The sequence below is a fragment of the Neofelis nebulosa genome, chromosome 13, assembly GCF_028018385.1.
Source record: "Neofelis nebulosa isolate mNeoNeb1 chromosome 13, mNeoNeb1.pri, whole genome shotgun sequence".
NCBI lineage: Eukaryota > Metazoa > Chordata > Mammalia > Carnivora > Felidae > Neofelis > Neofelis nebulosa.
Window position 1 is genome coordinate 45,793,147 of NC_080794.1, and position 27,901 is coordinate 45,821,047.

Genomic DNA, 27,901 nt, shown 5'->3' on the forward strand with positions numbered 1-27,901 from the left:
ATCTAGGGCCAGAAAAGTACAAGAAGCGTGTTTTATTCACACCTTCCGCTTTCCTTCACACAACCTAGTTAAATCATTTATTACTTTTTAATAGTTAAATTATTTTTATGTGCCTCTACTTTTTAAAAACATTTTTAAATTTTAAAATGAATGCAATTTATTTTTATTCGTTGTAAACCACAGAACTTTAATGGGCCCTTTGAAATTGCATGCAACCGAAGAAAATATATCAAACAATACCTTGAACAAGGTTTTGAAATCTCTAACTTATTTATAGCATCTATAAACCCATTTGAATAGTTTTCTTCTTTTTCCTTAAACATTTTTTAATGTTTATTTATTTTTGAGAGAGACAGAGTCTGAGTCGGGGAGGGGCAGAGAGAGAGGGAGACACAATACAAAGCAGGCTCCAGGCTCTGAGCTGTCAGCACAGAGTCTGATGCGGGGCCAGAACTTGGGAACCGTGAGATCATGGCCTGAGCTGAAGTCCGATGCTGACAGACACTTAACCCCCTGAGCCACCTAGGTGCCCCTTTAGATTTTTCTTAATATGTTCATAATATGTGGTTTCATTTACAAAAATACTCTTTTTTCATGTAAATTCACTAGGTGAACTCTGGACGGATAATAGTGACTAAGAAAAGCACTTGAACAAAAAGTAATCCAAATAGAAGGAACTGAGTTCATAACATTCTAGGCAGAACAAGAAATGCCACAAGTTGTCTTTCCTTTGAAAGTAGTGTCTTCCTCTGATTCTCTTAACACCGCAAAGGGTAAAACTTGGTGATAAAAGGGAGCAAGGCAAACCCTGCAGCACCGTTTCCTCACTCCCCACCAACATCACTCACTTTCAGAACCCGATGATTGAGGCAAAAAAACACTTTACTGTAAGTTCTATTCAGAAGAATAAAGCTATAAGACTTTTGCAGCTTCCTTGCAAACCAAAACACCCATTAGGGATCGTGTGGCTTTTTCACCTCCTACAGCAGCTGTGATATCAGAGGGGATTGAAGAGGAGAAAGAATTCATTTCTGAGAAATTTCATGCTAATTTTAAAATAAAAACAATAATTTCTGAAATGTTGTCAAGGAATGGAAAATAACCTTCGAGAGCCGTAAGAAGAGAACACTGACAAACCGTCTGCAACTGTGCATGGAGAAATTTCAGTGTAGCAAAATAAGGTGGGGGAGTGTCTAGAAAAGTCTCTTCTTGTGATCATTGCAGCTTCTTTCACAGAAAGCTCAAGGCTGGCCGGAAGGCTGAGTGAACTAAAGACAAATCCACAACTTTTATTTCAAGTCTGGATTCCCATTTTAAGGGAAGAATTACCTGTTAGTTTGAGAATTATTGTTAGCTTTTATTGACGCCTTTCTTTTTAAAATCTTAGTTTTAGGCATTTTATCTAGGAGCAAAAATGAATGAAAATGACTGTTCTACATTTCTATTTGATTCTTTCACTGGGGACAAGAATTTGACTATGATGGGGATGTACAGGTTACAAAAAAAAATTTAAAAACTAAGAAATATTCCATTCCTAACATTTCTTTATAAACACTTTCTAACAGAATATGCCAGTATTAAGCCTAGGCACTGTTAGAGAACAAAAACCAAGTCTAACTCGGTAATGAGTAAAAATGTTCAAAACCAAAATTTTAAATTATTTAGGTGGGTTTATTTTGTTGTTATCATTGTGGATAAGCCATAATGGTATTTCATAAGCCTGTTTGATCTTTCCATTAATCCTGTGCTGCAATTTCTATTTACTACTGATTTGATCAGATGACACAGAACGAACCTGTGTACAAAGCACGTGACTAGGATGGGAACTCTTTGCACAGACAATCCTGCTCAGTTCCAGATCCCATGCTTTGCTCTTACACTAGTCTCTGCTCCCCTTCTCCAACTTCAGTTAGTTTTCTTGCACTCCAATCTGGTTCTCTCCATGGAATCTTTTCTCTGGCTCCATCTAGAGTATCATTATGTTTTTAGAAGATTGGTGTTTCATTCTCTTTTAAAGCTTTTAACTAGCTCAGTTGGAAAATCTCTACTTTATCTCACTTATATCTCATCACAATGTGTCTGAACATTTTTAGTTGTCTCCATTATAAAGATTCAGGAAATATCTGAACATCTGCCTGCTGGACGATAGGTGGCTGGGTAGACCAGATGATTTTTCAGTGTCCCAATCCAGTTTTATTACCCTTTGAAAGCCAGTATTACAGGATTGTGCCCTATTTTAAAAATATTAGTTTATTTAGGGGCACCTGAGTGGCTCAGTTGGCTAAGTGTCCTACTCTTGATTTCCCCTCAGGTCATTATCTCACGGTTCGTGGGTTCAAGCTCCATATCAGGCTCCGTGCTATCAGCACAGATTCTGTCTTGGGATTCTGTCTCCCTCTCTCTCTGCCCCTCCCCTGCTCACTCTCTATCTCTCAAAAGTAAATAAACATTTAAAAAGTTTTAAAAAGATTAGTTTATTTAAATAAAATTGTAGCTTACTCATATAGTTAAAAAATAAAATGATTCAAAAAATAAACCTAGAGTTTCAGTGCCCCCCTACAAGTCTGAACACCTCGGAGGTACTATTGTTAAAGTTTCTTTTTGTGGTATTAAAACTGTACTTGTACATCTATATCTTAATTTATCAACATTATTCCAGGTAGGTTATATGTGTTCTCAATCCACCATCTTCTTTTTGAAGTCATTGGCTTCTTTCTTACTGTAATCTTTCCAAAGTTGACATAGGCATAGGAGTTAGGAAACTTTTTGAAGTTTATTTTAGATTACAGCTGCATAGACTGAAATTGCAGAAGAAGACAATATTTATATATTATTTATTTTATTTGTGGGATATTGAAATGTAAATTTTCTAGAAGGGTCAGGCACTGACTTGACCTGAAGAGTCAGACTGTTTCTAAATGAGAGTCTAGCTGCTCTCAAGGCAGAAGGCCAGTGAAAGATACACAGGGATAGATTAGGGAAACTTTCAGCAGAAGGAGAATCGGTGGCAATCAGGGTGTCTGGAGTCCAGAACCCGTCTGTTTCAGATGTTGGAGAGGGGATTATCTTAAAACAGAAATAATGGCTCTTGTATTTATTTACCAAACCTTCATGTACTTCTACTATAAAGGCCATCTTTCAAAAATATCAAAAGATATAACTGTATTTGTTATATATGAAGAAAAATTGATTTTATGAGATAGAATATAAAGTATGCTAGACATAATTGTGAAATTATGGAAATTTAGGAACAACATCCAAATATAACTCATGCTTCCAGTGACGCTATGCCCTAGAAGAGAAAGTAATCACTTCACATGTGATATTGTTAAGGCTTTAATATGCACATACGTTGAAAAAGTAATAGAAAGATACAGCAGTTCTCCAAGAACTGAATATACTTGTGTATACTGTGCATAGAACTCAGTTTAACCAAGATGATGGCCTGTTTATTTAACAGAAAGAGTAAGTTCATTTGATTCTTCCAGACTTCATTTTCCAAAACACTTCCAGGGCAAAATATTATTGAAGCATAATGGACATAAATGGGTAATTGGCCCCTATTTGCATATAAATCCATTAACTCAAGGTAGTAATGTAAACAGGAAATTCACTATAAATACCTATCCAAGTATGGCTACATCGGTTTAAAACATTAGGGTATTTTGCATTTAAGTTAAATGAAATAACATTCTACAGGAGTTGCATAAACTGATCCTCAAATGTGGAAATTATGGTTCATAAAAAATACTAAATACTAAAGGGAAATGAATTTTTGTGTTTCTATAGGTTATCTTTACACATGGCTGGAATTTTCATAAGTCCATTCCTATGGGAAGGTGTAAAGGCACTCACCAACACATTTTGACATGATTTTGCTTTGCATTGTCACAAAGACATGTAGTACAGGATAATACTGAATAATGCAAACCAATGTTTTAAGCTTTTTCAGTAAAGAGTTCATAAAAACTAACCTGTAAATAGTAGTAAATACCATATTTTTATTCTGGCTGCATAGGTGATGATATATAAATGGTACAGTATCATTTTATGAGTTGTCTTGGTATACAGATAAATATTATTCTACGAAATCCTTGAGGACAGAAAAAAATGATGTAGTCATCTTAATATATGCCTAGCATATAATAAACACTCAAATATTTTTGAATTGAACTTTGTGTGTCTAGCACAGAGTGTTATTTTAAAACCCTTAAAACCTGTCAGTTCAAAAAGATAGTGTATTTCCTTTTTTAGCATTAAGCTAAACTTAAAGCTTTCAAAAAAATTTCCTGAAGTGTCTTACGCATTTTAAAAATTCTAAAGACAATAATGTATTTTATTCTTCATAAAAATGTTTTCTTTCTCTTTAGTGAAGGTGATATCATCATCAAGTCAGATGATTTAAATTTCAGATACTTCTGAGGGCCTGGGTGGTGCTGTTGGTTAAGCATCCTTCTCTTGGTTTTGGCTCAGGTCATGATATCAAGGCTTCAAGGGTTTGAGCCCTGCATCAGACTCAGCATTGAACACACGGAGCCTGCTTGGGATTCTGTCTCTCTCCCCCTGTCTCTGCCCTCCCCTACTCGTGCTGTCTCTGTCTCTCTCAAAATAAATAAATAAACTTTGAATTTCAAATACGCCATAGCAGATATTTTTGTTCTGTTTTGTTTTTGTTTTTGTTGAATGTATTTATTTAAATTCAAGTCATTTAGCACAGAGTGTAATATTGGTTTCAGGAGAAAAACCCAGTGATTCATTAGTTACATATAACACCCAGTGCTCATCCCAACAAGTGCCCTCTTTAATGCCCAACACCCATTTAGCCCACCCCCTACTCACCTCCCTTCCTGCACCCTCAGATTGTTCTCGATATTTAGGAGTCTCTTATGGTTTGCCTCCCTCTTTGTTTTTATGTTATTTTTCCTTCCCTTGTTGTTTTTAGCTGTCTTGAATGTTTAACTTCTTTATTCAAATTGTTCATTAAAAGGTATTTTCAGTATAAGAATATGTGTTATTTTCACGTCCTTTTGAAGCCTTCAACCTACACGGGACCTTTAAGTGGTTAATAAATACTCTTTTTGAATCATAAAATAAAGGGAAAAATACAGATTCTTACAGAGGAAATCATTAGTCTAGAAAAAACTCCTATTTATTTTTCTCTCTGAACTTGCACTCGGGCATGACTGTAAGTGTAGGGTGAGACCCCCTTGTTCAGATAATTGTCTTCCAAAATAGGGGCTGTAACTTGAAAGTGATAAAAGCTACATTGTAGTTTGAATCATTTTTTATTTTATTTTACTTACAGACAACTCAACTGATCACTGAGAATCTCTACTTTGGAGATAAATAGGAATAATCATTTTCTTCACACTAAGGGAGATGGTAAAATTCAAAATTCAAGAACTGGTAGTTCCAGAGTAACTTCCCTTCCCTGGATGCATTTATACCCATGTTCCTTTCCCATCAGCCTTGACCTAGGGCCTCAGCCATCAGCTAAAGGACCCTGTTACTCCATACTGTTCTGATAATATCATGGCCTTAATGTTGCAGTGACCTTGTCAGAACTCCCAGTATTTCTGTCTGAAGATGCTTAAAGCTTAATCTTTAGGATTTTTCATGCTTTAGCTAGATTCTGGCCACAGTGAGTAATAAGAAGATGACTATTTTCTTCATCAGAATTCTAGGAAGTGACATGTCCTTTTTAGGGCAGCAGTGACAAAAGCATATCGGTCTTCTTTTCTCAATCTTTGGAGAGCTTTGGAGGAACCAAAGCTGATGATAGGCATGATGTCATGAAATGTGATTTCTTTCAATATTACTTTGAGTCTTCAGTAAACTTCAGACATCACTACATGCCTTAGAAGGAGGGGTTGAAATTAGAGTGCCACACATATGTGTCCTGATTAATAGGACATAAACTGATGAAACTTTTGGGGATAGATCTAGACTTGTCCCTATTTTGAAACTAGGACCTCCACCAAAGTCATTAAATCTCCAAGGTACTGTTCCAGATAATAGAATATTAGATAGCTATTAATATATATCTATATCTGTATCTATATATCTATATCTATATCTATATCTATATCTATATCTATATCTATATCTATATCTATATCTATCTATATCATCTATGTCTATGTCTATATCTATCTATGTATATCTTTATTCTGACTGCATGGCATTACAAAATCATGCAACCTGAGACTGGGGGAGAAAGTTGAGGTGCATTCATGAATTCCTCAAGATCCACACATCTTGCTGAGGCAGTATTTTCTGCTTGTGTAGTGGGTGGTGCTGAATGACATGTTATGGCTTTAGATAGAGAAGGGTCATCTCGAGGTCTTAGAGGTACCTGGAGACTAGACCGTAATGTTTTTCCCACTCTTCCCCTCCCCCGTTTACTCTCTTCCATTGAGAATGCCCTCTGGCAGGACCATTTGTGCCTCTAATAGCAAAAAGCTTTCTCTCCTAAAGGTCCATGCAAGCAGAATTGACAAGAGCAGAGTGAGTGAGCACTTTCACGCTGGTTTGGTTAACAAATTGATTTGAGAGCCAATGCTGGACTGTGTGAAATGAGAAACAGGTTCTTAAGTGACTGGAAAAGGATGGTGTTTAGTTCTTAGTTTTGACCCTTTTTTTTTCTGGCCGATCCCCATGTCCCGGACTATAGTCATTGCTCTCTTTTCCACACATGGCCTGGCCATTTGGCTGAGGGTAACTCATGGCTAACGAAAATATAAGAAGCTCTGACCATCTCTGTGTGGAGCTATCATCCTCTTTTCTCTTTGCCTTGACAACTTATGCATTATCTTCAAATATAAACTTAATTTTATATTTAAATATAAATATTATATTTCTTTCATAAATATATTTATTTATAATAAATAACCCCAGGACGGAGATTTATAGGGATTTATTAGGACAACAGGATCCCTGTTGTGATTAAGAGAAGTGTTCAGACAAACGTTGACATTGTAGGTGTGACGCATGAGCCAGGCAGAAACAACAGAGGAAGAATTCTGGTGCCAAACTAAGCTGCATTGGTTGGGAGGGTGAAGAGAGGCACAGAGGTAGACGTGGAGCTGACTACCGGGGCACTGGTCCCCGCTACTGTTCTTCAACTCAGCATTCAGTTCGCAGGAATGACGGTTGGGACACCGGAGTGGCTCCTAGAACTGAGTCCAAAGGACTAAACTCCATCTTCTGCCAAGAGACTCTGGATGGGGCACTAGGATGCTCTCCCTGACGTGGCCAGGCATAGGAACCCAGGGAGGGTAGAAGGTGGAGAGGGTGGACCCAGCAGCAGACAGCAGACATGGGCAACAGACATTATGTTTGTCTTGTCCTGTAATAGCTTTTAATTTATTTTTATATTATCTATTGGATGGGTTTGACGGTGGAAAGGGTCGTTGCAGAGGTCTGTTGGTGGCTTCATTCTGTATGTTACATGAGGTTTTTGGTTCCAGGTAGGATGGGAATCTTTTACCCTTATCCTCAGTGCCGTATTCCATGCCTGTACTTGTATGGTGGTGGGTCTCAAACTCACCTGACCACAGGGGATGAACAGACACAGAAGTTGGGGGTCAGGGCAGTGGGGACTTGAGGACTTGAAGAATGTGTGGCCTGTCTAATCAAAGGGGCTGTGTGACTCAGTTGAGCATCCGACTCTTGATTTCAGCTCAGGTCATGGTCTCATAGTTCGTGGGATCGAGCCCCATATCGGGCTCTGTGTTGGTAGTGCAGAGCCTGCTTGGGATTCTGTCTCTCTTTCTCTCTGTCTCTGCCCCACCTCAAAATAAATAAATAAACTTTAAATACAAACTCAGAAGTACTTCCACCAGGACATATTGCTTGCCTCTTAGATGAGGTATGTGTCTGCTTCAGTTTCCTCACATAGTGCCCTGTGCTTCTCCGATGAGGATTCACAACACACTTTGTTAGAGTCATTTATTTAAAGGCTTGGCTTCCTTATGAGACTGTCAGCTATGTGGAGATAGGACCCGTACCTGGCTTGTTTCTTGCTGGTCTGACAGAACCTAGCTCAATGCCCAGTAAGAATCATCTCATAGTCATTTCAAAATGAATGAATGAATGAATGAATGAATGGACTTTTTTCCTTTTCCTAGAAAGATCATTAACAAATAAACCCTCTAGGCCATGGTACTCATGCTGGTCATTGGCCCAAATAGAGCTAAGGGAAATATCCCTGGCCTTGGAAGACAACCTTTGATTTGATTCCAAGTCTCCAACTTTTTCATCAGTGCCAGCACCTGCTGAAAAGGCCCATCAAACTGAAACTACTTTTGACTTATTTGCAATCTTTTTTTAAAGTTTACCTAGAAAGAAGCCATAAAAAACCCCATCTGATTCTTTTTCTAAAATCCACATAGACAATAAAGGCATTTATCTAAGTAATGTTTTGGCTTCACACAACATCAATAAACACTTCATGGAGATTAAAGTGACTGAAAACCTTTTATACTTGTCAACTGATTTCTGTTGGCTGTGTTGATTTCCTTTATAAAGAATAAAAAGAAAGTAAAGTTGTTTTGTGTTAATACATTTGGGGTGGGTAAATGATTTTCCTTAAATCACTTTTTCCTGACAATGAACATGGAGTGGAAGATTATTAAAACTGATTTCTCACAATGTTGTTTGCATACCTCAAGCAAATATGTGGGGCTGTCTTCATCAGTGAATGCCATGTGTCGGTGTGATTGATGAATTATAATTAACCTTGGCAACATGTTTTTACAGTTAAACTAGATCAATCGAAATTAGTTATCCTGAGAGACAGCAAAATCACTTATATCCTCAGCTTAGTGCAAGAAGTAATGGACTTTCCTTGGAAGAGTTCTCAAAATATAGCAAACGTGTACTTTGCTATTGAATCTATTTCGAAAAGTAAATGGGAGGTCAGTGGGATTGAAATAACTTAACTTGAATGAGAGAAGTCTCCAGGCTGATCTAACAGCACCTCTCTCAGGATCTCTGAGTGGGGACTGGAGGCAATGCTAATTAAGAGTTGGGGCAAGTACCTACACAAAACAAGGTAAGGGGAAGGGAAGGAGAGGGAGAAAGGTAGCATTTCAGAACCTTCTTTTCCCCCTTTCCAAACAGAGGGAAAAGCTGAGTAAAGGATCTTTATTTTCTAAACGTATATTAATAAAAGTGGCATCATGTATACTAACACTGAATTTTATAGAATGATAAGAAGTAGGGCGAGAAATATAGGTCATTTAAACAGTTGGGTTCCCTTTGGCTCGGCATGTCACGTGACAGTTTCTCCTGAGTGCTGCCTTTGACAATGTGATGCAATCTAGTCCTTGGAAAAATCTCCTTCTAGAAGACTTTATCGCACATGTTTCCCCAGGCTCGCTTCTGCAGCACGTATACAATTGGAACGACTCAGAGAAGAGTAGCATGGCCACTGTGCAAGGAAGACACCCAAAAGTTTCCTCAATGCACCCAGCAGTATTCACTGCCAGATATCAGATGGCCTTGTTTTCCTGGCTTGTGCAGAGCTTGAAGAAATGCTATGAAAGATAACCAGAAACATTATCCTGAAATTCAGTTATACACTCACTAAACCATAGACCTTGTACTTTTAACAGTAATTATAGGCGTCTTGGAGGTATCACTTTGAAGGCTCTGCAAAACCTTCTTTTGGCAAGGTGTATGTCTGTTTTTGGACTACACAGTCATAAAGTAGCTTCTAAATGTAGCTTTTATGCTCGATCATCCTGCATTTCTTGTTCTCCCAAGAAGGTTCCCAAAAAGGCAATTATTTATCACTGTATTAGCAAGGAGTACTCTAATAGCTCCTTTGCATGAGACATGGGCAATTAAGGGAAGAGCAGTTGCAGCTTTTACAACCCCCTAATGACCATCCATCCTGTGGCAGCAGGCCCACCCAGAGCAGACTGATGTCTGCTTGCCAAGGGCAGACCTTTGGACCCAGAAACAGAAACACTAGAGATAACTCATGGTGTCTGATAGCTGTGGCCTGATTAAATAGATCTCATTTTTCATTTTATTTTCTCACGTGCAATTTGACTCTTTCCTGAAAACTCTCTGATGCTGTAAATTGTGGAAAGAGTTGTGAGTTGAAATTGGTACTTCTGTGAACTGGAAGACTTGGAGTGACATCCTGGTGCTCCTAACCAAATTCTGGGTAGGGAAAGGAGAAGCCATGTGCTTGCACATGTTGGTCACAGTAAGAGTGGCATGCGACACTGTCTGTTGTTAAGAGGCCATAGCTTACTGGCCGTCAGACCTGGATACCTCAGGGGAACAGACCCAGAAACAGGAAGGCCCTCTGTGATTGGTACCTCACTTTTATTTTCCGCATTAGACTCTTCTCAACATTTTCATTGGAGAAAATTTGGTGGGCTTATTTTATTTTAACTTCTTGCATTGCCATAGTGGAGGCTCCTGCGCCAGTCTCCATCTGGGATGAATTATGGCCATGAGATGCCCAGTCATGGACCCGGATGGAGATAGTATGATTGCTGAATGAATGGTGTGCAAAAAGAAAGGGAGAGTTGGAGAATTTAACCTTAGGAAGGAGATTTATAGGGACTTACTAGGACAACAGGATCCCTGTTGTGATTAAGAGAAGAAGTGTTCAGACAAACGTTGGCATTGTAGGTGTGACGCATGAGCCAGGCAGAAACAACAGAGGAAGAATTCTGGTGCCAAACTAAGCTGCATTGGTTGGGAGGGTGAAGAGAGGCACAGAGGTAGATGTGGAGCTGACTACCGGGGCACTGGTCCCCGCTACTGTTCTTCAACCCAGCATTCAGTTCGCAGGAATGACGGTTGGGACACCGGAGTAGCTCCTAGAACTGAGTCCAAAGGACTAAACTCCATCTTCTGCCAAGAGACTCTGGATGGGGCACTAGGATGCTCTCCCTGACGTGGCCAGGCATAGGAACCCAGGGAGGGTAGAAGGTGGAGAGGGTGGACCCAGCAGCAGACAGCAGACATGGGCAACAGACATTATGTTTGTCTTGTCCTGTAATAGCTTTTAATTTATTTTTATATTATCTACTGGATGGGTTTGACGGTGGAAAGGGTCGTTGCAGAGGTCTGTTGGTGGCTTCATTCTGTATGTTACATGAAGTTTTTTGGTTCCAGGTAGGATGGGAATCTTTTACCCTTGTCCTCAGTACCATATTCCATGCCTGTGCTTGTATGGTGGTGGGTCTCAAACTCACCTGACCACAGGGGATGAACAGACACAGAAGTTGGGGGTCAGGGCAGTGGGGACTTGAGGGCTTGAAGAATGTGTGCCCTGTCTAATCAATGTGGCCCAGTGTTGTTCCACTGTTATTTGTTTCTGTTTTTGTTCCAGGAGTGGATGGATATGTACTAGACAGATGACTGGATTTTTTGTAAGGAACCTTTAATATTGTAACATTACAAATTTTAATTTTGTGACATTACAACTTTCACCTGCTCTTGTGTGAGTGATTAGGAGCCAGTGAAAGTTGCAGATTCATGTTTAAAAAAGTCGCTTCCTTGTCACTAGCATAGACCCACTAGTTGTGGGTCCCCCTGGAGGCCAAGGCACTGCATAGGATTTGGGGCAACAAAACTGAAGAGCTCTGTCACACAGAAGTTACAAGCGTGGCTCAGAGCCGGCTTGAATCCCAGCACGCTATGTACCGGCCATGTGACCTTATGCAGATTGCTTAAGGGTTCTGGCCTCAGTTTCCTCATTTATCACATGGAGAAAATACAGGCCTGTGCTTCATCAGGCTGTTGTGATGATCAAGTCAGTTGAGGCACTTTAGTGGCAGAGCTATTTGGCCTTGCCATTAAGAAAGAGGCAAGGGGGTGGGGCACGGTGGCCCCCAAGTGGGAGTCTGTGGGCAGCTGTGCCCAGGCCCCTGGGATGCTTTTCCACTAGCATCTCCACATACTTCCTGATTCCAAGGGTAGGACCCTGGTGTCTGAGTTTGCGGCATACTTCCCATACGACTCTGCTGCTTCCCTGTGTGCAGAACCACTTGACAAACAGAGCTGGCTCTTGGGGCCCAGACTCTGCCTCTTGTGTTTATTAGCTGTATTGCTTTGAGTTGTCGTCTTCCTCCATCTTAGTCTCAGTCTCTCTGTTTTCCATGCACACCTTGCTCTGTGAAGATTGAACATCTCCAACACAGTTTATGGCGCATAACACATACTCCATAACCATGAGTTCTCCTATCCTGTTGATCTCAGGCTGGTGAAAGGCTCACTGTTATGATTTGGGAAATACTCTGAAGGAAACAGAGCAGGAAACTGGGCTTCCAGTGGTGAAGATTGGGTTCTTTGCACGCTTGGCTCTGGAGTGGGATTGCAGTCACTTGGGGGTTGATTTGCTGTGTTGGCGTCTGGTGAATTTGTCGGTTCCACAGTGCCATTCAGGAGTTTATCCGTGGCTTTTTGTATTTCCTTGCACAAATATAATTGAGGAGCTTGAATTCAGTGTACATTACTTTTTGAGAAAATTAATAATTATATGAACATGCGATGATTTCTGGCAGTACACAAAGTCATACTTTCATTAGAAAATAGCTATTATAACTCAGCAATTTAACTGTTCATATGCAACCTTGATTCATTTTTTGCCCAAAATAGTTCAACCTATAAATAGCCAGTTAGGAACAAAGAAGTGGCAGAAAGAAATCTCTAGTTCGGTTTCTATGGTATGCAACATCATATGACGGCTTAGGGAGACACACAAGGCAGCAGGTTTTCAATAATGGAGATACAATAATATCTATTATAATTATGCTAAATATATCAGTGCTTGTGAATTACTCATGCCAAGAAATGTGGTGTTCTCAGTCACCTGGAAGATGCCATGACACCCAGCCTCACACTGGGTCATGGGAATCACCTGTGTGACCCCACGCCATGGTGTTTCTCGCAAGGCATCATCTCTGTGTATCTCTTCACAAAATCTTAAAACCATTTATGCTTAAGACTATTGTTCATCTTTGAATTTTTGGCAATCCAGAGCATGCCAAGTTTCATCGTGTTGTTTGGAAAAGAGTTCTTGAATGAATGCATAAATGAAACGGGGGTTATGATTTTGGCTTTTCAGTGGCTTATAATTTTCTCAGTTTGCTTAGAAGGAAAAATGAGTTGGGGGAGGGGAGAGCAAGCAAAAGCACCATTGCCATTCTCAGCATGGACTTTCGTTACGAATTGTTCCAATACAAAGCACACACTCAGAACCTAGAATTAACTGGCACTCACTGTATGCCACCTGATGATAGTGACAAATGAACCCACTTTAGAATGGGAGGCAATATGTGCGTATCAAGGAGCTGCAGAGATGACAATGAAAAGGTGCATAGCAAGTGATGAATGGTCAGATGTGAGTGCCATGAGCCCCCTTGTTCCAGAGATGGATAGTTTAATTGTTCCCGAGTTGAATTCATACCACAGACACCATAAACAACTTAGTTTAATCAGCCAGAAACATGGGCTCTCATAGATTTAAATTCAGTGCAGGTGATGTTTCTATATAGAAAGCTATGGAGATGCTTGTTCCACACAGACATAAGAGGGAGCACAAAAGACACTGACGTCATCCCCATGATTTAGACTAGACTATCTGCCCTGAAGAGTTGGCACTTTGTTAACAAGCAGTGGTTTTTATCAGAGGAACCTATTTTGCATTTGATCTGTTTCTTTGAAAATGTCAACTTTTCTATAGAAAAATATTTCTATTTCATCAATGATTTCCTTAATAACTTTCTCTAATTTCTCACTTACTTGTATATCTCTTCTTTTCTCTACTTTCTATATAGTGATTTAATTTTAACACCCCCTAAATGCATGGCATTGAATATTTGGGGTTTATGAAGAGACTTTTTCTTTCTCTTTTCCTTTCCTTTCTTTTTGTCTTTTTTTTTCTTTTCTTTTTTTTTTCAACGTTTTTTTTTTTTATTTATTTTTGGGACAGAGAGAGACAGAGCATGAACGGGGGAGGGGCAGAGAGAGAGGGAGACACAGAATCGGAAACAGGCTCCAGGCTCTGAGCCATCAGCCCAGAGCCTGACACGGGGCTCGAACTCACGGATCGCGAGATCATGACCTGGGTGAAGTCAGACGCTTAACCGACTGCACCTCCCAGGCGCCCCTTGTCTTTTTTTTTCAAATATTCTCTTGGGGTGCTGGGTGGCTCAGTCAGTTAAGTGCCTGACTCTTGATCTCAGCTCAAGTCTTGATCTCAGGGTTTTGGGTTCAGGCCCTACATTGGGCTCCATGCTGGGTGTGAAGCCTACTTAAACAAACAAACAAACAAACAAACAAAAACAAAACAAAACAAAAAACCCAACTTCTACTGTCACTTCATCTTAGGATGTATTGCCCTCCTTCAAAGAGGCACATGCTCAGTAAACTTGTGTTTCATGTTAACCTTACTTTGATACCAAATCTTCTTTCCATTTAATTCCATTTACTTTCTCCCCAGTTCTATAATGTATGCATTGTTCCTTCTTAGTTGGTGCTTGCACATATACAGGAAAACACATTCTATTAAAAACCCACTCAGCTTTACATTAAGATTTTAGCTGTGTCTGAAGAATCCCCCAAGAGACCATATTTTAGAAAAGAAATTATGGCTAAGCTCCTCTAACTTGTATTTGTTTGATTGATACCCAGCCTTTTCTCTGAAAATAATTCAAGAAGTTGTTCCCCTTCACTGGGCCTGTTAGCCAAGGCTTAGCCCTCAGCAGCAAACAGATTTGCCTTCCGAGATGTTCCTCCTGCCTTTGGAGGAAGACAGCAGTTTATAGTCACAAAGTGGGTAAAGGAGCACCTGGGTCAGGGGGTGGAAACTTGAATTACCAAGTTGTTCTAAGGGAAAGCGGATCTTCTAACTTTAACAGACAAGAATTAATCTTTAATCTTCTGATATGAACATTTCCTAGAGGATGGAACAGTCTTTATTGAGGAATACCTTAAAAGACTCAACTTTAGGGAAATTCTGAATTTCTGGGACTCAGTAACCTGGCATCCAGTGAGTAGATGACAAGAAGAGTTAATTAAAATATTGCAGAATTTGACAATCTGAACTGCAACCCAGCTGAGAAGAAGGGGACAGCATTAGCTGATGGAGCATGAGAAAATATGGGTCAAATAAAAGGAGGGTTTCTGGGGGTGAGGGGAGGGTAAGGGTGGGTGGGGAGGATCTTGGAGGATGAGAGATAATGCATTCCTGAGATTTCTAAAGTATCTAGTTTTTATTGTTTACAATCTTTTTTTTTGTAATAAGATTAATTTTTGTAGACTCAAATTGGGCTGAATTCTGGGTTTAGGCTCATAGATAAAAACTGAAGCTGGTGAAGAAGAGGCCAAGAGGCTGAAGTGACAGGTGGCTATTGGAAAGCTTATTATGAGCAACCTGGACCCATGTGTTCTCCTTTCTTGAAACTTTGGCCCAGCTCTTAAGTTCAACCAGTGGTCATTATATAAGAGATAGGTGTTGGTCATGATCATAACGGCTAAATCCTGGCCGGGAAAATTGGCCTGGCCAAATTTAATTCTTCCATAAATCAAGACTGATACTCAGATCTTCATTCTGATACATTTCTGGGGACAAAACTATGGATAGGTAATTCTCTGTAAGGGATGCCCCAGTGGAGTCCCACTCATTGCTTTATGATTACTTGGAAATTGAGATATACATCTTTCTTTGGTGCTGTGAATTTCTCTTATTATCTTTAGGAGCCCAATTGCATTCAAATACATTTCTTGTATATTTATTGAATGGTGAGATGGAGTTTTACTTCTGTTTATTGAGAGGCTATTGTATATTTCCTATGTCACTTAGATTATTTCATTTAATACACCTCTCCTAAGTAGCTATTATCATTCCCATTTCATTACAGAAGAAGCCAAGGATCAAAAAGATCCTTTAATTTACCTGGCATTATTCTACTAGTCAGTGGGATGAGCTCAGGAGCTGGAAGCATGTATAGAAGAGATACTACTTTTGCTGGACTGTAGAAGATGAGGAGCATGTTCATTGATGCTCGTGCAGGAGGAGCAGACAGTCAGGAAGAAGCAGGTGGACACAGACCCGGTGCCATGCTGTCGGGATGTATTCGTTCAGTCCACAAATATTTATTGAGTTGCTAACACATGCCAGGCACGGTTCTAAGTAATGCATATAAAACTGTACAAAGAAATTCTTTGTCCTCTGGAGCTCATGGTCCAGTAGAATGTGGCTGTCATGGTGGTGGTGATGCTGCCTCAGTGGTTTGCAGCTATAGCTGGCCCTTTCGTTTTTCAGGTGTTTCACATGCTCTCTGATGAATAACCCCCTATATATGCTGGCTTATCTCCCCACGCTCAATGTTATGAAACATACTTGTGAGATGGGTCATGATATCTTGATAATTTCCATGTGTCAGACCTCATCTGCGTGTAAGTGCACATTTGGTCATGTTAGCATTAACAGGCACGTTGTAGTGGCTGGTAGACCAGGGCATCTCTTCCCAAACTGGGCACTGATTTATATGCACATATTTCTTTAGAAAAAGTTCTGCATCTTCTACCCCTGAGGATGTCTTTCAGTGGACTGTTCTTATTTCATGCTGATCTCTGAACTTCTCACCTTCTTTGTGGTTTGAGGTGCTAGAGAGTAGGCTACTGGCTCTTTCTCCAACTCTGTTTATCAACCTGGCCTTTGGCTAGTTCATTTTCTGATTCTATCCTTCACTCCATCAATGATCGAGACTAAAATAGAAGGGGAGATGGGGTGAGGAAAAGGGTAAGTGGCATACATCTTTCTGTCCCTCATTTCTCCTTTCCCCAAGAAAACCCTTTTTCTTTCTACCTTCAGCAGCAAGAGCCATCAGAGAAGGCCAATGGCTGACTCGTTATCTTGTGCTCTGCTTCAGAAAAGAGCAAACTAATTGCACCACAGGTAGAATTCTCATCACACAAATGAGAACGCAAGTTCCAATATGTGTGAAACATTTGTTGAAGAAAAAGATGGTAGAGTAGATTCAAGGTTATCCCTATAGTAACATGATTCTCTCTACCTTGCATTCAAATTTGTATTCTTGGGTTGGGATAAAAGATTAATTTACCAGAATTGCAGTAACACAGGATGTGTTCATTGGAGCTTGTTACATATGAAAATAATATTAATTTCTTCCAGCTTTTCAATTTTTTGACATGAAGTTTCATATGATCTATATCTTCATTTTCCATACATGTGAAACACCAAATGAAAAATATTTTTGCCTCAATACACTATTTTTAAACAAAGTTCTTTTTTTTTATTTTTTATTTTTTATTTTTTTTCAATATAAGAAATTTATTGTCAAATTGGTTTCCATACAACACCCAGTGCTCATCCCAAAAGGTGCCCTCCTCAATACCCATCACCCACCCTCCCCTCCCTCCCACCCCCCATCAACCCTCAGTTTGTTCTCAGTTTTTAACAGTCTCTTATGCTTTGGCTCTCTCCCACTCTAACCTCTTTTTTTTTTTTCCTTCCCCTCCCCCATGGGTTTCTGTTAAGTTTCTCAGGATCCACATAAGAGCAAAACCATATGGCATCTGTCTTTCTCTGTATGGCTTATTTCACTTAGCATCACACTCTCCAGTTCCATCCACATTGCTACAAAGGGCCATATTTCGTTCTTTCTCATTGCCCTGTAGTACTCCATTGTGTATATAAACCACAATTTCTTTATCCATTCATCCGTTGATGGACATTTAGGCTCTTTCCATAATTTGGCTGTTGTTGAGAGTGCTGCTATAAACATTGGGGTACATTGGGGTACAAGTGCCCCTATGCATCAGTACTCCTGTATCCCTTGGGTAAATTCCTAGCAGTGCTATTGCTGGGTCATAAGGTAGGTCTATTTTTAATTTTCTGAGGAACCTCCACACTGCTTTCCGGAGTGGCTGCACCAATTTGCATTCCCACCAAAAGTGCAAGAGGGTTCCCATTTCTCCACATCCTCTCCAGCATCTATAGTCTCCTGATTTGTTCATTTTGGCCACTCTGACTGGAGTGAGGTGATATCTGAGTGTGGTTTTGATTTGTATTTCCCTGATGAGGAGCGACGTTGAGCATCTTTTCATGTGCCTGTTGGCCATCTGGATGTCTTCTTTAGAGAAGTGTCTATTCATGTTTTCTGCCCATTTCTTCACTGGGTTATTTGTTTTTCGGGTGTGGAGTTTGGTGAGCTCTTTATAGATTTTGGATACTAGCCCTTTGTCCAATATGTCATTTGCAAATATCTTTTCCCATTCCATTGGTTGCCTTTTAGTTTTGTTGGTTGTTTCCTTTGCTGTGCAGAAGCTTTTTATATTCATAAGGTCCCAGTAATTCATTTTTGCTTTTAATTCCCTTGCCTTTGGGGATGTGTCGAGTAAGAGACTGCTACGGCTGAGGTCAGAGAGGTCTTTTCCTGCTTTCTCCTCTAGAGTTTTGATGGTTTCCTGTCTCACATTCAGGTCCTTTATCCATTTTGAGTTTATTTTTGTGAATGGTGTGAGAAAGTGGTCTAGTTTCAATCATCTGCATGTTGCTGTCCAGTTCTCCCAGCACCATTTGTTGAAGAGACTGTCTTTTTTCCATTGGATGTTCTTTCCTGCTTTGTCAAAGATTAGTTGGCCATATGTTTGTGGGTCTAGTTCTGGGGTTTCTATTCTATTCCATTGGTCTATGTGTTTGTTTTTGTTCCAATACCATGCTGTCTTGATGATTACAGCTTTGTAGTAGAGGCTAAACTCTGGGATTGTGATGCCTCCTGCTTTGGTCTTCTTCAAAATTACTTTGGCTATTCGGGGCCTTTTGTGGTTCCATATGAATTTTAGAATTGCTTGTTCTAGTTTCAGGAAGAATGCTGGTGCAATTTTGATTGGGATTGCATTGAATGTGTAGATAGCTTAGGGTAGTTTTGACATTTTGACAATATTTATTCTTCCAATCCATGAGCAGGGAATGTCTTTCCATTTCTTTATATGTTCTTCAATTACCTTCTTAAGCTTTCTATAGTTTTTAGCATACAGATCTTTTACATCTTTTTTAGATTTATTCCTAGGTATTTTATGCTTCTTGGTGCAATTGTGAATTGGATCAGTTTCTTTATTTGTCTTTCTGTTGCTTCATTATTAGTGTATAAGAATGCAACTGACTTCTGTACATTGATTTTGTATCCTGCAACTTTGCTGAATTCATGTATCAGTTCTAGCAGACTTTTGGTGGAGCCTATCGGATTTTCCATGTATAATATCATGTCATCTGCAAAAAGCGAAAGCTTGACTTCATCTTTGCCAATTTTGATGCCTTTGATTTCCTTTTGTTGTGTGATTGCTGATGCTAGAACTTCCAACACTATGTTAAACAACAGAGGTAAGAGTGGGCATCCGTGTCGTGTTCCTGATCTCAGGGAAAAAGCTCTCAGTTTTTCCCCATTGAGGATGATGTTAGCTGTGGGCTTTTCCTAAATGGCTTTTATGATGTTTAAGTATGTTCATTCTATCCCGACTTTCTCCAGGGTTTTTATTAAGAAAGGGTGATGGATTTTGTCAAAGGCCTGTTCTGCATCGATTGACAGGATCATATGGTTTTTATCTTTTCTTCTATTAATGTGATGTATCACGTTGATCGATTTGTGAATGTTGAACCAGCCCTGCATCCCAGGAATGAATCCCACTTGATCATGGTGAATAATTCTTTTTATATGCTGTTGGATTCGATTTGCTAGTATCTTATTGAGAATTTTTGCATCCATATTCATCAGGGATATTGGCCTGTAGTTCTCTTTTTTTACTGGGTCTCTGTCTGGTTTAGGAATCAAAGTAATACTGGCTTCATAGAATGAGTCTGGAAGTTTTCCTTCCCTTTCTATTTCTTGGAATAGCTTGAGAAGGATAGGTATTATCTCTGCTTTAAACGTCTGGTAGAACTCCCCTGGGAAGCCATCTGGTCCTGGACTCTTATTTGTTGGGAGATTTTTGATAACCGATTCAATTTCTTTGCTGGTTATGGGTCTGTTCAAGCTTTCTATTTCCTCCTGATTGAGTTTTGGAAGAGTGTGGGTGTTTTGGAATTTGTCCATTTCTTCCAGGTTGTCCAATTTGTTGGCATATAATTTTTCATAGTATTCCCTGATAATTGTTTGTATCTCTGAGGGATTGGTTGTAATAATTCCATTTTCATTCATGATTTTATCTATTTGGGTCATCTCCCTTTTCTTTTTGAGAAGCCTGGCTAGAGGTTTGTCAATTTTGTTTATTTTTTCAAAAAACCAACTCTTGGTTTCATTTATCTGCTCTATAGTTTTTTTAGATTCTATATTGTTTATTTCTGCTCTGATCTTTATTATTTCTCTTCTGCTGCTGGGTTTAGGCTGCCTTTGCTGTTCTGCTTCTATTTCCTTTAGGTGTGCTGTTAGATTTTGTATTTGGGATTTTTCTTGTTTCTTGAGATAGGCCTGGATTGCAATGTATTTTTCTCTCAGGACTGCCTCTGCTGCATCCCAAAGCATTTGGATTGTTGTATTTTCATTTTCATTTGTTTCCATATATTTTTATTTTTATTTATTTATTTAAAAAAAATTTTTTTTCAACATTTTTTATTTATTTTTGGGACAGAGAGAGACAGAGCATGAACGGGGGAGGGGCAGAGAGAGAGGGAGACACAGAATCGGAAACAGGCTCCAGGCTCCGAGCCATCAGCCCAGAGCCTGACGCGGGGCTCGAACTCACGGACCGCGAGATCGTGACCTGGCTGAAGTCGGACGCTTAACCGACTGCGCCCCCCAGGCGCCCCTGTTTCCATATATTTTTAAATTTCTTCTCTAATTGCCTGGTTGACTCACTCATTCTTTAGTAGGGTGTTCTTTAACCTCCATGCTTTTGGAGGTTTTCCAGACTTTTTCCTGTGGTTGATTTCAAGCTTCATAGCATTGTGGTCTGAAAGTGTGCATGGTATGATTTCAATTCTTGTACACTTATGAAGGGCTGTTTTGTGACCCAGTATGTGATCTATCTTGGAGAATGTTCCATGTGCACTCGAGAAGAAAGTATATTCTGTTGCTTTGGGATGCAGAGTTCTAAATATATCTGTCAAGTCCATCTGATCCAATGTATCATTCAGGGCCCTTGTTTCTTTATTGACCGTGTGTCTAGATGATCTATCCATTTCTGTAAGTGGAGTGTTAAAGTCCCCTGCAATTACCACATTCTTATCAATAAGGTTGCTTATGTTTGTGAGTAATTGTTTTATATATTTGGTGGCTCCTGTATTCGGTGCATAGACATTTGTAATTGTTAGCTCTTCCTGATGGATAGACCCTGTGATTATTATATAATGCCCTTCTTCATCTCTTGTTACAGCCTTTAATTGAAAGTCTAGTTTGTCTGATGTGGCTACTCCAGCTTTCTTTTGAGTGCCAGTGGCATGATAAATAGTTCTCCATCCCCTCACTCTCAATCTGAAGGTGTCCTCAGGTCTAAAATGGGTCTCTTGTAGACAGCAAATAGATGGGTCTTGTTTTTGTATCCATTCTGATACCCTATGTCTTGGTTGGCGCATTTAGTCCATTTACATTCAGTGTTATTATAGAAAGATATGAGTTTAGAGTCATTGTGATGTCCATAGGTTTCATGCTTGTAGCGATGTCTCTGGTACTTTGTCTCACAGGATCCCCCTTAGGATCTCTTGTAGGGTGGGTTTAGTGGTGACAAATTCCTTCAGTTTTTGTTTGTTTGGGAAGACCTTTATCTCTCCTTCTATTCTAAATGACAGACTTGCTGGATAAAGGATTCTCGGGTGCATATTTTTTCTGTTCATCACATTGAAGATCTCCTGCCATTCCTTTCTGGCCTGCCAAGTTTCAGTAGAGAGATCAGTCATGAGTCTTATAGGTCTCCCTTTATATGTTAGGGCACGTTTATCCCTCGCTGCTTTCAGAATTTTCTCTTTATCCTTGTATTTTGCCAGTTTCACTATGATATGTCATGCAGAAGATCGATTCAAGTTACCTCTGACGGGAGTTCTCTGTGCCTCTTGGATTTCAATGCCTTTTTCCTTCCCCAGTTCAGGGAAGTTCTCAGCTATTATTTCTTCAAGTACACCTTCAGCACCTTTCCCTCTCTCTTCCTCCTCGGGGATACCAATTATGCGTATGTTATTTCTTTTTAGTGTATCACTTAGTTCTCTAATTTTCCCCTCATACTCCTGGATTTTTTTTATCTCTCTTTTTCTCAGCTTCCTCTTTTTCCATAATTTTATCTTCTAGTTCACCTATTCTCTCCTCTGCCTCTTTAATCTGAGCCGTGATTGTTTCCATTTTATTTTGCATCTCGTTTAAAGCGTTTTTCAGCTCCTGCTGACTGTTCCTTAGTCCCTTGATCTCTGTAGCAAGAGATTCTCTGCTGTCCTCTATACTGTTTTCAAGCCCAGCGATTAATTTTATGACTATTATCCTAAATTCACTTTCTGTTATATTATTTAAATCCTTTTTGATCAGTTCATTAGCTGTTGTTATTTCCTGGAGATTCTTTTGAGGGGAATTCTTCCGTTTGGTCATTTTGGATAGCCCCTGGAGTGGTGCGGACCCGCAGAGCACTTCCCCTGTGCTGTGGTGTATAACTGGAGTTGGTGGGTGGGGCCGCAGTCAGACCTGATGTCTGCCCCCAGCCCACCGCTGGGGGCACAGTCGGATTGGTGTGTGCCTTCTCTTCCCCTCTCCTAGGGGCGGGATTCACTGTGGGGTGGCATGGCCCATCTGGGCTACTGGCACACCGCCAGGCTTGTGGTGCTGGGGATCTGGCATATTAGCTGGGGTGGGTAGGCAAGGTGCATGGGGGCAGGAGGGGTAGGCTTAGCTCACTTCTCCTTAGGTGATCCACTTCAGGAGGGGCCCTGTGGCAGCGGGAGGGAGTCAGACCCGCTGCAGGAGGGGTGGCTCCGCAGAAGCACAGTGTTGGTTGTTTGCACGGAGCAAGCAAGTTCCCTGGCAGGAACCGGTTCCCTTGGGATTTTGGCTGGGCGATGGTAGAGGGAGATGGCGCTGGCTAGCGCCTTTGTTCCTCGCCAAACTGAGCTCTGTCATCCTGGGGCTCAGTAACTCTCCCTCCCTTTGTCCTCCAGCCTTCCCGCTTTCGGAGCAGAGCTGTTAACTTATGACCTCCCAGATGCTAAGTCCCGCTTGGTGTCGGAACACACTCCGTCCGGCCCCTCTGCTTTTGCAAGCCAGACTCGGGGGCTCTGCTTGGCCGGCGAGCCGCCCCTCTGCCCCGGCTCCCTCCCGCCAGTCCGTGGAGTGTGCACTGCCTTGCCGCCCTTCCTACCCTCTTCTGTGGGCCTCTCGTCTGTGCTTGGCTCTGGAGACTCCGTTCTGCTAGTCTTCTGGCAGTTTTCTGGGTTATTTAGGCAGGTGTAGGTGAAAAATAAGTGATCAGCAGGACGCGCGGGTGAGCCCAGCGTCCTCCTATGCCGCCATCTTCCTAGGGTTCCCCTAAACAAAGTTCTTAAAATAATGATTTTGCAGGGAACGCGTACATATATATTTACAAAATAGGAAGTTCGTTTAGTGATTGCAAAAGAAATAATGGCTTTAATAACCACCACTCCACTTGGTGTCTGCCTGCAAGCATTGTTAGAACAATAAACATCACCCCATTCCCTGTGGCCCTGTTTTCTTTGAAGGTTCTATTTATGCCGTTCTAATTTTGACTGTATTTTGACATTTTCAAATAAGTGTATGGCATCTGTTGAATAAATGATCACTCAAAATGGATTTGCCTCAATTATCCCTCTAGTTTTAATCTCCTTAACTACAAACTCACCTTTCTTCACTCCTGCCAACCGTGACACCTGCATTCTCACTGCAACATCATTTTCAGGAAGGGCTATAGAACTTTGTTGCCTTAAAAAGGATCTTAAGTCCCTGGCTTTGATTTTTTTTTTTTTTTTTTTAGTATAGCTGATACACAATATTCCATTGCTTGCAGGTGTACAACATAGTGAGGTTGTGATTCAGCATCTGTCTACATTATGTTATGCTCACCACAGGTATAGGTACTCTCTATCACCACACAGCACTGTTGTGATGTCTCTTACTATATTCCCTATGCTGTGCTTTTCATTCCTGTGACTTATTCATTCTTAACTGGAAGCCTGTACCTCCCAGTGCCCTTCACCCATTCTGCCCATCCCGACTCCCCTTTTAAGCTCCTAATGTTTTAACATTGCTCCTATTTCCCCTATTTTTGCATTTTCTGTTGCGTGAATGCTTTTCTTCTCAGACCTGCACCACCATCTTTAAGAGAGTAGTATTTGGATGCTGCACATTTGGCTGCTCTGATAAATGGCTGACACTAACATTGAAGTCACCATGTTACAATTGCTTTGCCTAATTATGATTTTTTACTGTTTTTTTTAAAGTTTTTTTTAACTTATTTTGAGAGACAGAGGGAGCGAGGGAGCAGGGAACGGTCAGAGAGAGGAGACCAAGAATTCCAAGCAGGCTCTGTACTATCAGTGCAGAGCCTCATAAGGGGCTCAAACTCATGAACCCTGAGATCATGATCTGAGCTGAAATGAAGAGTCTGATACTCAAACAACTGAACCACCCTGGATCCCCGTGATTTTTTACTGTTATATTAAACTTTGACTGCACAAGTTTTATCCAGATTCAGTTCTTCTGTTGCATTCTAATGGTAAAATTTTCATTTTGCCCACATATTTAATCATGACGGACATTCTAATATTGTCCATATTATATCTTTATTATCTATTTGTACTGTGAATTAACACTGAAATATTTTAGTATATTTAGTAGATATTTTAGTACATGAATTAGTATATTTTTCCACAAAGACAATAAATTATAATGATCTGAGTCTTAATGGTTGGTGAAAAATGTATTAATTTTGGTGTATAATCCCCAATTATTGCACACTTTCCTGGATTATTTTTTTTTAATTTTTAATATTTATTTATTTTTGAGAGAGAGAGTGAGAGAGAGCGTGAATAGGCGAGGGCAGAGAGAGAGGGGGACAGGGGATCTGAAGCGGGCTCTGTGCTGATAGCAGAGAACCCGACCCGGGGCTCAAACTCACAAACCATGAGATCATGACCTGAGCCGAAGTTGGGTGCTTAACCAACTGAGCCACCCAGGCACCGCTGCTTGGATATATTTTATAAACTGCAAATCTTGGTGGCTACCCTAGAAGTATTCCTGCTCAAAGACTCATCTTTAAATATTTTAAAACATGCATTTTATACACACACACACACACACACACACACACACACACACACATGCTCATGCACACATGCACACACACACCACATTTTTCCCTTTTGTACTAAGTTGGGCATTTGGTTTCAATTGCCTTACACGTTTTCTTGGTTAATACTATTGCTGTCGCACTGGGATATCTATCAAAATGATATGTGGATCCTAGAACTAATAAGTAAGTTCAGCAAGGTTGCAAGATACAAGCTCAACACACACACATGCAAATCACATATTCATGTACTAGCAATGAGCATGGAAACCAAAATAAAAGCTACAATACCATTTAAAATTGCCCCAACAAAATGAAATGATTAGGTGAAAACTTAAAAACCATGTTTCAGACTCTACATGCATAAAATTACAAAATACTGATGAAAGAAATAAAGGAAAACCTAAATAAATGGAGACACACATGATATGTATAGATTAGAAAACTCACATGACAAAGATGTTAATACTCCTGAAATTGATAGCAATTCATATAAAAATATCTGGAAGGTTTTTTTGTAGATAAAATTACTCTGAAATTTATACAGGCAAGTCATGTAATAGTTCAAAAATTATCTTAGAAAAGCAATAAAGTGGGAGGAAGCACTCTACTTGATACTTATTATATGTCATCATCAAGACGGTGTAGTATTGACAGGATAGGCACAGATCATTGGAACAGAGGAGAAAACTCAGAAATAGACTCATATAAATTTGTCCAACTGATTTTTGACAAATTTGCAAAAGCAGTTTAATGGAGGAAGGATCCTTTTTCCAACAAATGGTTCTGGAGCAATCAGATATTCATATGCCAAGACAAACAAACAGATCCCCCCAAAAATAACCTCAACACAAACTTCATGCTTTATAAAACAATTAAGTTAAACTGTTTAAGCACTTAAACCATAAAACTACAAAATGGACAATGTGATGTGCTTTTAAAACTATACAACTTTTAGAAAAAAAAAAAGGAAAAAATCTTTGGGATGTAGCACTCACCAAAGTATTGTTAAACTTGACACCAAAAACATAATATAAAAGGAAATTTTGATGAATTGGACTTCAACAAAATTAAAATTTTTTGCTCTGAGATATACCCTGCTACTAGGGTGAAAAGATAAGGCACAGACCAGGGGAAGAGACTTTCAAACCATATCTGACAAAGGACTAGTATCTAGAATATAAAAAGAACTCTCAAAATTCAGCAGCTTAATAATAATTAGAAAATGAGCCAAAGACTTTGACACATTCACTGTAGAGGGTATATACAGGGTAGATAAGTGCATGAAAAGGTATATAAAAGGGTAGATAAGTACATGAAAAGGTATTCAACATTATTAGCTATCATAGAAATGCAAATTAAAACCACAATGAAATGTCACTACACACCTGTCAGAATGACCAAAATTAGAAAAGGGAACGGAAAGAAAATAGTGGCTACACTAAATGCTTTTGGAGATGCAGGGAAACTGGAATTTTCAAACATGGGTGGTGGGAATGCAAATGGCACAGCATTATAGAAAACAGTTTGCCAATTTCTTATAAACCTATGTGGGGAAAATACTGTATGACCCAGCAATTGCATTTTTGGGTATTTACTCCAGAGAAAGAGAAACATACTAACACAGAAACTTCTACATGAATATTCATACCAACTGTATTCATAATGGCCCCTAAACTGGAAACAATCCAGTTCCCCTTTAACAGATGAGTAGTTTCTATAATACATTCAAAATATGGAATAGTACTTAGCAAGAATAAAAAAGAATAAACTTTTGGTATATGAACTCACTTAGATGATCTAGAAAGAATTATGCCAAGTTTTAAAAGCTGATCCCAAAAGGTTAAATACTGTGTGATTCCATTTATATGACATTCTTGAAATGGCCAAAATATAGAAATAGAAAACAAACCTGTATTTTCCAGGTTTTAAAGAAAGGGTGCAGGTGGAAAGAAAGTGGCAACATAAAAGGGCAACTTGAGATACCTTTGTAGTGATAAAATTGTTCTTCAGCTTGATTGTATCCATTTAAATATCCTGGTTGTGACATTGTATGATTACGTTGTAAGATACTACATTTGGAAGAAACTGGGTAAACTTTATACAGGAGCTCTTTGTAGTATTCCGTACAGCTCCATATCAAACTGCAATTATCTCAAAATTACAAGTTTCATTACAACAAGCAAATAAACAAACAAACACATACATGGATGAGACTCCTAGCTCCTCTGTGAATGCTCCCCTAATCCCCACGCATAGGTGGGGGACTTTATTTCTCGGTATAAGTTAGGCTCTTCAGCCCCTTTAAAAAAAAATTATTTGTTTAGTTTTTGGAGGGGGGTGCGGTGCACAGAGCTGAGCCTGGGAGGGGCAGAGAGAGAGGGAGACGCAGAATCTCAAGCAGGCTCCAGGCTCTGAGTGGTCAGCACAGAGCCTGATGCGGGGCTCAAATTTACCAACTGTGAGATCATGACCTGAGCTGAAGTCAGACTCTTAACTGACTGAGCCACCCAGGTGCTCCTACGCTCTACAGGCTCTTACATGTACTGAACTCAAATTTTTGTTAATTCACTCTGGCATGGTACCCTGACTACTTGATAGACACTGCCAAAATGACATCAGTACATCT

At 39.8% G+C, this 27,901-nt stretch overlaps 1 protein-coding gene and 1 pseudogene across 10 annotated transcripts in view; both read left to right on the forward strand.

Moving 5' to 3' along the window:
* NRG3 (neuregulin 3) overlaps positions 1–27,901 on the forward strand; it is a 1,063,627-nt gene that overhangs the window by 395,792 nt on the left and 639,934 nt on the right. The gene's annotated exons all lie outside the window — the stretch shown is intronic.
* LOC131493752 (U6 spliceosomal RNA) lies at positions 9,377–9,471 on the forward strand (annotated as a pseudogene).